Consider the following 13609-nt stretch of genomic DNA (forward strand, 5'->3'; position numbering starts at 1 on the left):
ATTTTGAGTTGCATGATGTTGGGTATGACACATCAAATTTAAGATTGTACGTGATACCAAAATCAAAATCATATTATTGATAGACGATAAAGTAGACCTGAAGTTGTGAGTAGAAAATGTTCATTTTCATTCATGTGTTGAAGAAGCAAGCTAGGTGTGCAAACCAATATATTGAGCTTATTTGTTCACTCTCTCTCTTCTTTGACGCCCTTCGATAGTTTCATCTCATGTTTATCCATTTGGATCTACCATTGGAGGAGAATCAAATTGGCAACTGCAAATGTAGTGGGGTGAAACTCATTTGTTTGTAATTGTTTGTGTTTAATATATATATAATTTTTTTTTTTTTTAAATTTTTTTTCTCTTTGTCATATTATCACTTTGTTGGGCAGCATCGCACTCTCTCCAACAAGGGAATTAGCCGTTCAAACTTTTCTTATGTTGAATTCGTTTGGAAGACACCATGATTTTAAGTAGTTTTGAAGAACACAAACCGTCGAGCAAAGCAGTTTCCTTTGTTTCTTTGCAGATCAATATAGGACTTCTTTACATGAGATCTGCCCAGCAAAAAGTAAAACAATTGCGCAAACATTTTATTTTGTCATGTAGGTCAAATAGAAACAAGTCTTCATTGGTTATTCGTCCCCACTCTCATACATGGAGAAGAATTTTTTTCTTCTTTTTGGCCATCTTCCTCAATATGTTGATTCCGGTTAAAGAACAAAATGACTTACTATAGAAACAATTTTTATTTCTATTTAGTTTTATATGTCTATATTTGTTGCACTAGATCTCCTTATTTGTTGCTAAAGCTGCCGAAATTTCTTATTAACTACAGTGTTTTTATTTGTTTGGTTATGCAGGAGGATGGAGTTTCGCCTGGAGGAGGTGCCTGGGTTGGCAGTCTAATAAATGCCCTATTCATCTTGGTACGTGATTGGTTTACAAAGTAGAACTGTACTGTGTATGTGTAGTTCGTATGAATTATATATCCTTAAATACATGCATTCATCATATTTAGGGCGCGTAGCATCTGTGATTAAAAAAAGTTATCTCAGTGAAGATAGGAACGATGATATATGTTTGCTGCAAATTATTCGGAGCAGTTGTCACAGACTTCTCATGCATACTGACAAACTTTGGATCCTTCAAATGGAGAGTTACAAGATCCTTAACATTTTTGGATGAGTTGCTGAGAAGAGAAAGATTTGCCTATTCTTAGGTAGATCTTTAATGATTAACTCCATGAACGGCTTAAAACTTGCATCACTGAGCATACGATCTGCCTCATCAAGGAACAAACCTATTCATTGGGCACAAAAGCCTGCCCAAATTAGTAGAACATATAAGAATGCCATTTACACGACATTGATGCACCATTATTGTGACATCCTGCGCCAGTGAGACAACTTTAAGTGAACAATAGACAATAGGATGCAAAGTGAGTCTGATTTTGAGTTGCATGATGTTGAGTATGAACAACATCTAGTCCCTCATGCCGTCTTGCACAGATGAGGCCTCGATTATACACGACATCGAGCACCGCATGCTCCGCTACAGTCTACATATATATTCACATTTAATCAAACACTATAGTACTATTCAATTCCAGATTAAAAATATATAAATGTACGTAATTATTTATCTATTTCTTGAGAGAATTCTGTTCTGGATTTTTGTTTACCTGCAAATTCAAAGCATAAAACATGCATATACCACCTTAATTCTAGCTTGTTAAACACAAAAAACGAAAGACGAAGCTAGCAGATAATTAACTAGCTAGCTAATTATAATTAAGCGAGAGCTTAATGTACATTACGAGATGTAGTGAAACAATCACAGCCCTAGATGAGATCGAGATGGCCATGGCTAGCTTATTAACGAGATTTAATTATTTCCTTAATTATATTCGTCTCAAACTTATATTGAAACTAAGCTTAACGCATAGTAATAGTATTTTGTGGTTTTCATTTGCATGGCCTCCCTATTTACAGGGCAGGAGGTATGCCAGCTGGGTGGGTACGTGCGGCATATGCTAATTGGCGACGAATAATTAAGTATACTTAAGTAGCATGACATGGGCAATTAATCAATTTTTCATTTTCCAATTTTCATTTCAATACAAATTTCTTGACGTAACTGAATATACATTAGAATAGAAATATCTTGAGTTAACTCAAAAATAAAGATAAATTAGGTTTAGGGTTCAAAACTCTCAAATATAACTTTAAAAAACAAATCCACTAGAATGGTTTTATGAATTGGTCATGCACAAAAAGAAAACACAAAAATCTTGGGTTGATAGATATATACTGCTTTAAAGTCTAGTGGCTGAGATTAATAGTTGACAATTAAGGTAATAAAAAAAATCCACAAATAGAATTGGATTGATAATTATTTAGGCCGTGTATGGTCCCTTCTTGTTTTTGTTGGCTGGCCAGAAAAGTGACAGGTCTTATAATATCAAAGACCAGAAAAGCTTAAGGTAATTAAGCTTCAATCACATTCCTCGTCGAGGTATATGGGGTCGAATGCAGCTTTCTTTGTCATAAACTAATCTGTTTGGTAGCTTGATAGTATAGTGTACTGTGATTGGATGTGTGTGTATATATATATAGGTATATGAACTCGACTAGCAAAAAAGCCACTAATGAAGTGTTAGTAGTGGATTATTGGTTGGCTTTCGACCTAATCATTCTCCATCTTATAACTAACTAGTATATGGACGCACATAAAGTGTGTGAGAATTTTTTTTTATTTTTGTTTTTGAAATAGAAGGAGAGAGGAAGTGAGTGATAGAGAATGTGGGAGTGGGAAGGTTTTTATTTTTATTTATTTATTTATTTATTTATTTTTTTTATAATTAGAGATATGTTAGGATCACATATAGGTGATGCTTTGAAAAAAAAAAACAATAAAATTTGGTTGTGTAAAATTACATTTCTGCCCCATATTTCTTATTCATTTTCTGTTTTAATTAAAGGGTTAAACTGATAATTTCATAGGGTTTTAGTTGATAATGAGTGTTTTATTAATTAGTAGAGATAAAGTAGGGTTCTTGTTCTAGGGTTAACCCTAGCTACCTTCTTAATCAATTAATTAGTATATAACAGTGATGTATTTACAAAACTCGAAATTGTGTGTTGTGTTGTTTTACTTGTGTACAAATTAGCTTTGCTGAGAGTGTAGGATATAAAATTTTGGTTGTAATCATGGTCTTTCTGCTATCGCTATTTCTCTCATCTCGAAATATATATTGATAAGAGATAAAGAAATAAAATATACTATTAATTACACAATAACAGCCGCGGCTCGGCATGATATTGAACACCCATTCGGGCAGCAAAATCCAGCATGACGTTGAACTTGTTCACCGCCGTGTGAGAGTACTCTTCTGTCTTGTAGCGGTAGATGTCGTTGAGCTGCTTTAGGTCCAGCCAGAAGTAGACGCGCATGCGGTAGCTCAGGGCGTGGAGGCGGTCGGTTATGCGTTGTACGAATTCTTTGCCGTAGTTGTCTTGCTTGAGCAGAACCAGAGCACATCGTAATGCCATGAAGAATAGTGCTTGAATTTCAATTGGATATCCGTACACACCCTGCAAAAAGTTGTATGTGTTCATATCATATTTTGTTCAACAGAAATTCTCCGTGCAAGAAGTTTGATATTAGATGTTAATGAAACATATCGAACAAATTTTGGTAGACATACAATTGACAATGAAATAGATGCAATATTGACAATCTATTCCTCAATAAAATAAAGGAGAAATCAGTATTCAGTTCTTAGCTTTAATGTTCATTGATAGAGATCTTATTAGTTTTCAAATTTTGATCGAAGTTGCTATCATCAATGTATGAGAAATTTTATTTGAACCTATATAATCTATCTCTACACCCAATTTACTTTCTACACCAATATTATTTTTAATTAAACTATCAATATCTCTTTAAACTCAAATTTACTACCTAAACTACCCTCACAAACCCAATTCAATATGTAAATTTATCTTTACACCAATTTAGAAAATAAAAACCCAAACTTAATATTGTTTTACAACTTCTGACCTTGAAATATGAAATTAATGGTTTATTAATATTGTTTTACAACTTCTGACCTTGAAATATGAAATTAATGGTTTATTGGAAGTATACTGCAAATATGAAATGAATGGTTTATTGGAAGTATACTGCAATAAACTGTGTTTTTGAGGATTAAAAGTATACTGCAATAAAATTTATTGGAAGTATACGGAAATCAATGAAGTTGGGTTTTCATTGGAAGTATGCTGCCAATTGAGTAGCAAAGATTCTCTAAACCATAACTCCCGATCATAAGTTGTAAATCATATTTCTTGGGTAGAGTAGAGTGATGAAAGTAGAACATGTAAGAAGGAAACATATAGTTCAGTAAAATAGTTCAACAAAATGCCGGAAAAGTTAAATCAGCCAACTTGTCTTGACTGCTACCTATAAGCCTCAAGCTATACCTCAAAGTGACACGAGCTTAAATGTATCGGTGTCCAAGAAGTAAATATGTGATTCATATACTTAATGGTAATTATGCAATAGAGTAAAAAAGACAATTTATATTTAAAGTTTAAGTTGGGTGTAGAGATGGGTTATATGGGTTCGAATAAAATTTTCCTTAATGTATTAATGAATTTAAAGTTAGTTACATATTTTTTTAAAAACATTAAAATTTGTATTTTTTTTTTGTCAAACGATAGATTTTGCTAGATTAGATATTAGATTAGCCACCGACAGGATTTGAACCCCCGATGTCATGCAAGGGCTCAACACATTTCCACCAATGTGGTAAGGGACCACTTGCATAAAAATTAGTAGTTGATCTAGAGTTTTTAATTTTCAATTTCTCAAAAAAAAAAAAAAAAAAAAATCTTTCAATTTAAAACATTTCCAAATAAAAAAATTAAAATTAAAATAAGTTTGTGCTCATTAATTTTTTTTTTTTATAAATATTTTCAATTTTTAATCTTAATGTACCCATTCATATAATTTTTTCAATTTTTTAATCTCATATGTACCCATTCTTAAATATACCATTTTGTTATATGTAAACTATACCATTTGTTTTTAATATAATGTAGCCATTTTTTTTAACGTAAAATCCATTCAATTTTTTTCTAATCTATTTTTTAAACTTATATGGGTACATCAATTTCGTTGATTTGAGAATATAACCATGTCAAGTTTAATTGAAGGTACGTACTAATGTTATTAAGCCTGATATCTTTTTTTTTTTTTTTTTTTTTTTGTGTGATTTTGAAGAACCCATGTTTTGGTACACTGATTTTTTGGTTAATTTTGATGAATGTACCTATATTTCTGTATACATATATGTATACACACACACACACACACAAATATTTGAGAGTATAATTTATCTTTTAATATTTTCAATAATCATGGATTTTACTTAAAATCTTATTAATATAAACAACTACAAATTTCAATTTTTAATTTAAAAAATATAATAAATACATTATTATATTAATATTAAGGACTTTGATAAAAAACTGAAAACCAACAAAACTTCAATTAAAAAAATACTTCTCGGCCTAAAGAAGAAAAGCATGACATGACTAATTACTTATACATATGACTTGTCAGTCCCTTATCGCCAATGTTGAGTTTGTTCAGTTCAACAATTAAGATGTAATTTATGATTATTTTAGCTAAATCTTCTTGATCGCTACTATCGAATATCGACAATAATGTCACACTATATGGATTGACAGTCTGTTCATTGATAGAGAATGGATATACAGTCTAATAGACAGAATTAAAGCAAAGCATGACTAATTAGTAATATGCGTAAGTAAACTAACCATTCTGCGATCAATCATACAAAATCCATTAGACAGAGCAGAGTAGGAAAAGTATCAAATCCTTCTGAGAGGCAGAGAACAAGGATGAGGGGAATGCCCTTTTGGCATTCGGGTATTTCGGTGATCGAAGTGTCCTTGGTCGACTTTGTGTAAGCGCGCAGCAATATGATCCATCAGAATCCAGAATCAACCGGAGCCACTTTTCTAATTGCGGTCTCGCCAAAATCCAGTAATGGTTTCGAAGTTTCATACGGGGTCATGGAGCACTTTGAAACTCGCCGGCTTGACCCCTTCCCCTAGCTTGAATTGGTCCAAAATTTTCTCCCATGATTGCAGGCGAAGTATTTTCAAAAGAAAGTTCTTCACTATCTCATCCTCTCCATTCATAAAAAATGCTAATGCACTTGGCAAAAAATCTCTAACACACACCTATACATAAAAAGATTACTAAGAAAAGCATGAAATAAATTGTAACATTAATTCTAGAGAAGTAATACACAGAAGGAACTGATTACGAACTATGGTTTATATATGGCTTTAGGTCGATTAGTGTCCCTTTAGTTCTATTTTTAATTAAAAGTTTACTTGATCATAGTTAAGTTCTTTGACAGAATGGTTGGCGGCGAGGGTTCCAACAGGATGGCCATGGAAGAGCACTTGAGAGTGGCGCAAAGTTTCCGAGGCATCGGAAACCATGGGATTGTTAACCCAAGTCTCCACTCCATGATTTGATGCTCCACATGCAGTGCAGAATCCTAGTCGGCAACAAGCTGTATGTGCATATGCATGTGTGCTGTCTCCACTCCATGCTTTGATGCTCCACATGCAGTGAAGAATCCTAGTCGGCAACAAGCTGTATGTGCATGTGCATGTGTGCTGTCAGAAGTCTTCCCATGCGTGCTTGGTTACTGTTAGTTTAATATGTAAAGGTGTATAGATAGTGCTGCGGCATGGGTGTGCAGACTGTAACTTACAGTTTAATCTGTAAAGTGTTGTTGTGGTGTATATATCAAAGCCTTCCCGTAAGGCCTGATAGGAAGATAAGATTTTGAAGTTATAATTCATATCAGAAAGTCCTTTATGGTATCTAGAGCCTTTTTTGTCTAACGACAAAGATCCTAACCTATTATTTTGTCCATCATCGCTTCCATGGCTGGAAACAATGTCCCTGCTATCAACCCTAACCCCCAAACCACCACCTTTCAACCTTTTTCCATTATCGTCAATATCAAACTTGATAGAACCAACTACCCATTGTGGTTGGCTCAAATTCTCCCTATTTTAAAAAGCCGGGACTTGATGGGGTATTGTTGATGGCACCTTTGTGTGTCCCCCAAAACATGTTGCTGGTTTGACAACCGTGAATCCTGCGTACACAACGTGGGTGCAACAGGATCAAATGATCCTTAGCTGGATTAATGGATCTCTGACTGCGTCTGTCTTGTCTGTGGTGGCAAGCAAAAGAACTGCTCGAGCTACTTGGGAAGCTCTGGAGCAAAGGTATGCATCCACGTCTCAGAATCGTATTTTGTTTCTAAGGAATGAATTGTTGCCGACTAGGATTCTGCACTGCATGTGGAGCATCAAATCATGGAGTGGAGACCCAAGTCTCCACTCCATGATTTGATGCTCCACATGCAGTGCAGAATCCTAGTCGGCAACAAGCTGTATGTGCATATGCATGTGTGCTGTCTCCACTCCATGCTTTGATGCTCCACATGCAGTGAAGAATCCTAGTCGGCAACAAGCTGTATGTGCATGTGCATGTGTGCTGTCAGAAGTCTTCCCATGCGTGCTTGGTTACTGTTAGTTTAATATGTAAAGGTGTATAGATAGTGCTGCGGCATGGGTGTGCAGACTGTAACTTACAGTTTAATCTGTAAAGGTTTGTTTCTTGTGGTGATAGAATTGTGTGTCAGATATGTGGTAAACCAGGTCATCCTGCGTTGGATTGCTACCAGCGCATGAACACTGCCTTTGAAGGACGAATTTCGGCCAAACGACTCTCGGCCATGACCTCTTCACCAATTACTCTTAACAAACAGCAGAATGGTTCTTGGCTCCTAGACACAGGAGCCAATGCACACATTACTCCTGACATTCATAATCTGGCCAATCCCAAAGAGTATCACGGGAATGAAGGAGTAGGAGGTGTAGGTAATCACACGGGCATCTCAATTGCACATTATGGTTCCAGTAAACTTCAAACTAAATCTTGCTCATTTGTTTTACGTGACATTCTTCATTGCCCAACTGCCTCCACTAATATCCTTTCTGCTCATCAGTTTACCCTAGATAATGATTGTTACTTACTTATTTTTCCCCATGTTTTCCTTGTAAAGGACCTCAAGACACGGAAGACGCTTTTCCGAGGGAGATGTGAGAATGGGTTGTACCCATTTCCAAATGGCAGTGGCTGTCTCAAGCATTCTGTTACTGCATGCGTGGGAGTTCGAGTGTCGGTTCAAAAGTGGCATGAACGTCTTGGCCATCCTGCAAAACCAATAATCAAGTTTTTAATTTCAAAAAAATTGGTACCAATTCATGGTACCTCTGATGTACGCTTTTGTGAGTCATGTCCTCTAGGTAAAAGTACTAAATTACCTTTCCAATTGTCCGAGTCTAGGTCTCAATTTCCTTTGCAACTTATTCATTCAGATGTGTGGTGTTCTCCAATTCCTTCTAACGAAGGTTTTCGTTATTATTTGTTGTTTGTGGATGATTATTCGCGATATTCATGGATTTTTCCCATGAAACAAAAATCTGAAGTTTTTGCGATATTTGTGAAGTTTAAAGCCAAAGTTGAAAATATGTTTAACAAATCCATAAAAACTCTTCAATGTGATGAAGGTGGTGAATATAAGAATCATTTTTTTCAAAGGTTTCTTGATATTCATGGTATTTCTCAACGTTTTTCTTGCCCTAAACATCCTGAACAAAATGGTTTAGCTGAACGAAAACATCGACATATTGTCGAAACTGCCATGGTTATGCTTGCTCAGTCTTTCATATCAACTACGTTTTGGTTTGATGCATGCTCAACTGCCACATATCTAATAAACCGATTACCTACTCGTGTATTATTTGATACATCTCCGTTTGAGAAATTATTTCAAAGAAAACCTAATTATGAGTTTTTGAAGGTGTTTGGTTGCCGTTGCTTTCCATGGCTAACACCATACACGCAAAACAAGTTACAACCAAAATCAAAGTCCTGTGTTTTTCTTGGATATTCTTTGAACCATCAAGGATACAGATGCTTGGACATGACCATAAGACGAGTTTATTTGTCTCGCCATGTTCTATTCGACGAGGACTCATTCCCTTTTCAGGGACTCACATCTCCTTCTGACAGTGTCGACGAACAAGGTAACAATTTTTTCCCTCATATCTTACCTAACTTTCCATTACCCACTAATCCACCATCTATGGTTGAACCTGTATCACAGCTCAACCCACCTTTAGACCCTAACCTATCTATAGGACCCTCACTATCATCAAATGAGCAAGTTTTAGTAACTGAACATCGTGTGCAACCCACTGTCCCCAGTGATACTGGACATTCTATGACTACACGGTCTAAATTAGGGGTTCACAAACCAAATCCAAAATATGCTATGCATGTTGCACTTGATAACTCTCTTGTTGAGCCTACCTCTTTCAGTCAGGCAGTCAAACATCAGGCGTGGAGAGAAGCTATGGCGCAGGAGTTTAATGCACTACAAAGAAATGGAACTTGGAGCTTAGTTCCGTACAATTCTACAATGAATGTGCTACCCAACAAATGGGTGTTTAAAATTAAACGTCACACTGATGGCACTCTTGAGCGACATAAAGCTCGGTTAGTTGCCAATGGTTTTCATCAGAAAGCTGGTGTGGATTACACCGAAACTTTCAGCCCTGTGGTAAAGCATAGCACCATTCGACTCGTGTTGAGTCTTGCTGTGTCAAAGAAGTGGCCTGTACGCCAACTTGATGTGCAGAATGTGTTTTTGCATGGATACTTAAATGAACATGTCTACATGAGACAACCATCAGGCTTCATTGACAACCAGTTTCCTCATCATGTATGTAAGCTACATCGATCTCTTTATGGTCTCAAACAAGCGCCTAGGGCTTGGTTTCAACGGTTCTCTGATTTCTTGTTTCAACTAGGGTTTGAGGAATCTACGTGTGATTACAGCCTTTTTGTGTTTGACAAGCAGGGTATATATATTATTCTGTTAATTTATGTCGACGACATTCTTATAACAGGGAACAATCCATGCCAGGTGGCTCATTTGATTCAGAAACTTGGTAGTTTGTTTCTAATGAAAGATTTGGGACCGCTCAGTTATTTCTTAGGCATTGAAGTGAAGTATAATGGTGATGCCATGCATCTTTGTCAGTCTAAATATGCACTGGATCTCCTCACTTGCACAAAATTCACAGATGCCAAACCTATTTCTACTCCTGTGTCGTCTGGTCAGAAACTGAGTGCTCATATTGGCGATCCTTACGTCAAACCAGAGATGTATCACAGTGTTGTGGGGGCACTACAGTACCTCACCATCACACGACCTGATCTGTCCTACGCTGTGAATCAAGTGTGCCAATTTATGCATTCCCCGAAAAACACACACTGGATGGCAGTCAAGAGAATTCTTCGGTATCTAAAGGCTACATATAATCATGGCTTACTATATCAACCAGGAACTGCTACGTTGACAGCTTATTCGGATGCAGATTACGCTGGCAACCCTGATACTCGTCATTCTACGGGTGGTTTCTGTGTTTATTTGGGTTCTAATCTTGTCTCCAGGAGTTCAAAGAAGCAGAAGACCATTTCACGTTCGAGTGCAGAAGCGGAGTATTGCCAATTAGCTTATACTGCTGCAGAATTATCATGGTTAAGGTCTCTCTACAAAGATCTTCATTTAAATTTGGCTCCACCAACCATTTGGTGTGACAACATTTCCTCAATTGCCCTGGCGTCCAATCCAGTCTTCCACTCGCGCACTAAGCATCTGGAGGTCGACTACCATTATGTTCGTGAAAAGGTGGTTCGAAAACAGCTCGTAGTAAGTTATGTGTGTTCTCAAGACCAGCTTGCTGACATTTTTACCAAAGGCCTTTCTTCTTCACGATTTAAGTTTCTTGTCTCCAAGCTTCCAGTTGTTCCCCCACCTGTTCGCTTGCGGGGGGCTGTTAACCCAAGTCTCCACTCCATGATTTGATGCTCCACATGCAGTGTAGAATCCTAGTCGGCAACAAGCTGTATGTGCATATGCATGTGTGCTGTCTCCACTCCATGCTTTGATGCTCCACATGCAGTGAAGAATCCTAGTCGGCAACAAGCTGTATGTGCATGTGCATGTGTGCTGTCAGAAGTCTTCCCATGCATGCTTGGTTACTGTTAGTTTAATATGTAAAGGTGTATAGACAGTGCTGCGGCATGGGTGTGCAGACTGTAACTTACAGTTTAATCTGTAAAGTGTTGTTGTGGTGTATATATCAAAGCCTTCCCGTAAGGCCTGATAGGAAGATAAGATTTTGAAGTTATAATTCATATCAGAAAGTCCTTTAGGGATAACTCACTGCTTTTATCGAATGATCTCTTCTTCTCCACACTTACCATCTAGGCCTGTCCAGCAACCTCAGAAAATCGGACTCTTCTTCGATTTCAAAAACGGTTGACTCGTAAGTTCTCGCATGATCCCAATTAACTGGAGACATCTCTTCCAATTCTCGATCCTTGAATATCGATCGAAAACATTTCGATATCAAATCTCAGGTTCAAGAATCTGCATGAGTTCATCATAAACATAAAAAAATAAAAATTCATGTTATATGCATTTCACACCATTTGCAATACCGAAAAAGTAAGGTAGATTTAGCACATAAAGTTGATGGATATTGAAAGCAACTAATTCTTTTACTTTTCTTATAAAACTCGTTGAGTAAAACTTTTACTTACCAAAAACGTATCAGAAAAGCTAACGAAGGGAAGAAGATGGCTGCTCGCCCTGCTGGTGATGCGAGCAATGTGGCATCCTATATAGTGGAGGGAATTGGGAGGATAAAAAATTTGGCAGGAGGGAAGCATATGGTCTCATAATTTTTGATCGAATTGATGACATTCATAATTTTCAACGAAACATCAAAGATAAGTACAACACGCGAATTTCAACCGGACTGCAAAAGCAAATGTCGTTCTAGTTAAATGTGGAGGGAAGTTGGCGGCTTGGGATGTTCCCCTCGTTTTGTCTTTATTTTTTGTAATCCGAATGGATTTATGGATGTCATATTTCCAAAGTCCAAATATTCGATCGAACCTAATGGCAGCTAGTTCTTTTAATCCAACAGTTCAAATTGTCGTCGTCGATACCCCTAAACCTCCCATGGTTAGGGTTCGTAACAAGGCGAAGAAGAATGCTTTCTCATGGGCCATAGTCATCTTCTCTATGGGTGTCGGGTTTGGTGGGAAGATAATGAGAATTTGGCCGCAGATCTTCTTCAATCCAAGCAACCCGGCCATCCCTGCACTAGAATCCATCCTTTTTACCTTTATTCTAGATTAAGGTTTCCTTTATTGCCGTTGTGGGGAAATTCTTGTTCATTTCCAAGTCGGTCTCTGCAACCTCACCCCCACCTCCGTTCGTATCATCTTCTATTTCGAGCGTTTGAATAACTGGTTCCATGCTGAGTTGGGCTTATCTGAGTTTCACGTTGTTTATCAACTCCGAAAGAGCACAAGTACCCGTTACTCTTTCAATCTCGATCCATACTTTGGTGGCCTTCCTATATCACCGATCTTCTGAGCCACAGTAAGGACTGGTAACAGATATATTCTCTTGGTCAAATGAAACTGGGAGGGTGGCATATCTGAGCTCAGGGTCCTTTGTAAACCCGAAAGTGACATTCCATATAAGGCAGAGGATCAGAATCTCGGCCAGGTGTTTGAACTTGTCCTTTCTCCATAACGGAAGTGGCTTAGCATGCAAGAGAGAGAAATTGCGCAAGGGATGAAGGGAATTTCTGAACTCCATTCAAGGCTGCCAATTCCTAACCTTATGTGCGTCAATTCTGAAGATGCATTGAAGGCTTTAAAATGTTCTAAAGGTACTCCTGAAGTGGAGAAAAAAGAAAAGAAAAAAGAGGAACTGACAAGGAGGCTATCGAGACGACCTTGGTTCTAGCATCCAAGAGGAAAACCAAGTTGGCTGTTGGCCCTAAGGATTTGTCTACATAAGGCGTTGGAAACTGTGAGGTCTACCTCCGTGATCGGAGAGAATTTGCAACAAATTTCCACGAACCTAGGTAAAGGAAAAGGTAAATTCGTTCTTACGGAGATGTCAAAGCCGACACAAGGGCTGTTAAAAAAGCGACCACAACCTTCTATGATAAGAGCATATTCATGCGACTTAAATGGCTTGTTCTCGTGCATTTACGTTATGTTTCTTTAGTTATTTTTAGTACTTTAAGCTATTTTCGTGTGTTTGTAGGTCCAAAGGGCTAAAGGAGCAAAAAGATGCATTTTGGAGACTTTTGGAGCACTTTTGGGCTAAGGATGGATAGCTTATGCTTGGAGCCAAAGTGTTGGACGAAATTGAAGACCTAATTGAAGACCAAAGTGTTGGAACCTTGTTCCCTTTAGTTTTAGGACATTTAAACCTTTCCTATATCCTTATGCCGTGCCAACCACATATCATACACTTCATCACACAATACATGCATCCACATGCATTTCCAACCCACATGCACCCTTTAATCATTTAACC

The 13609-nt window shown here is 37.3% G+C and overlaps 1 pseudogene; it reads right to left on the reverse strand.

The window, feature by feature from the left end:
* Positions 1-1645: 1645 nt before the first annotated feature.
* Positions 1646-6674, reverse strand: LOC137717079 (probable alkaline/neutral invertase B; annotated as a pseudogene).
* Between the last annotated feature and the right edge of the window lie 6935 nt (positions 6675-13609).

This window comes from Pyrus communis, chromosome 15 (genome assembly GCF_963583255.1).
Source record: "Pyrus communis chromosome 15, drPyrComm1.1, whole genome shotgun sequence".
NCBI classification, from domain to species: domain Eukaryota; kingdom Viridiplantae; phylum Streptophyta; class Magnoliopsida; order Rosales; family Rosaceae; genus Pyrus; species Pyrus communis.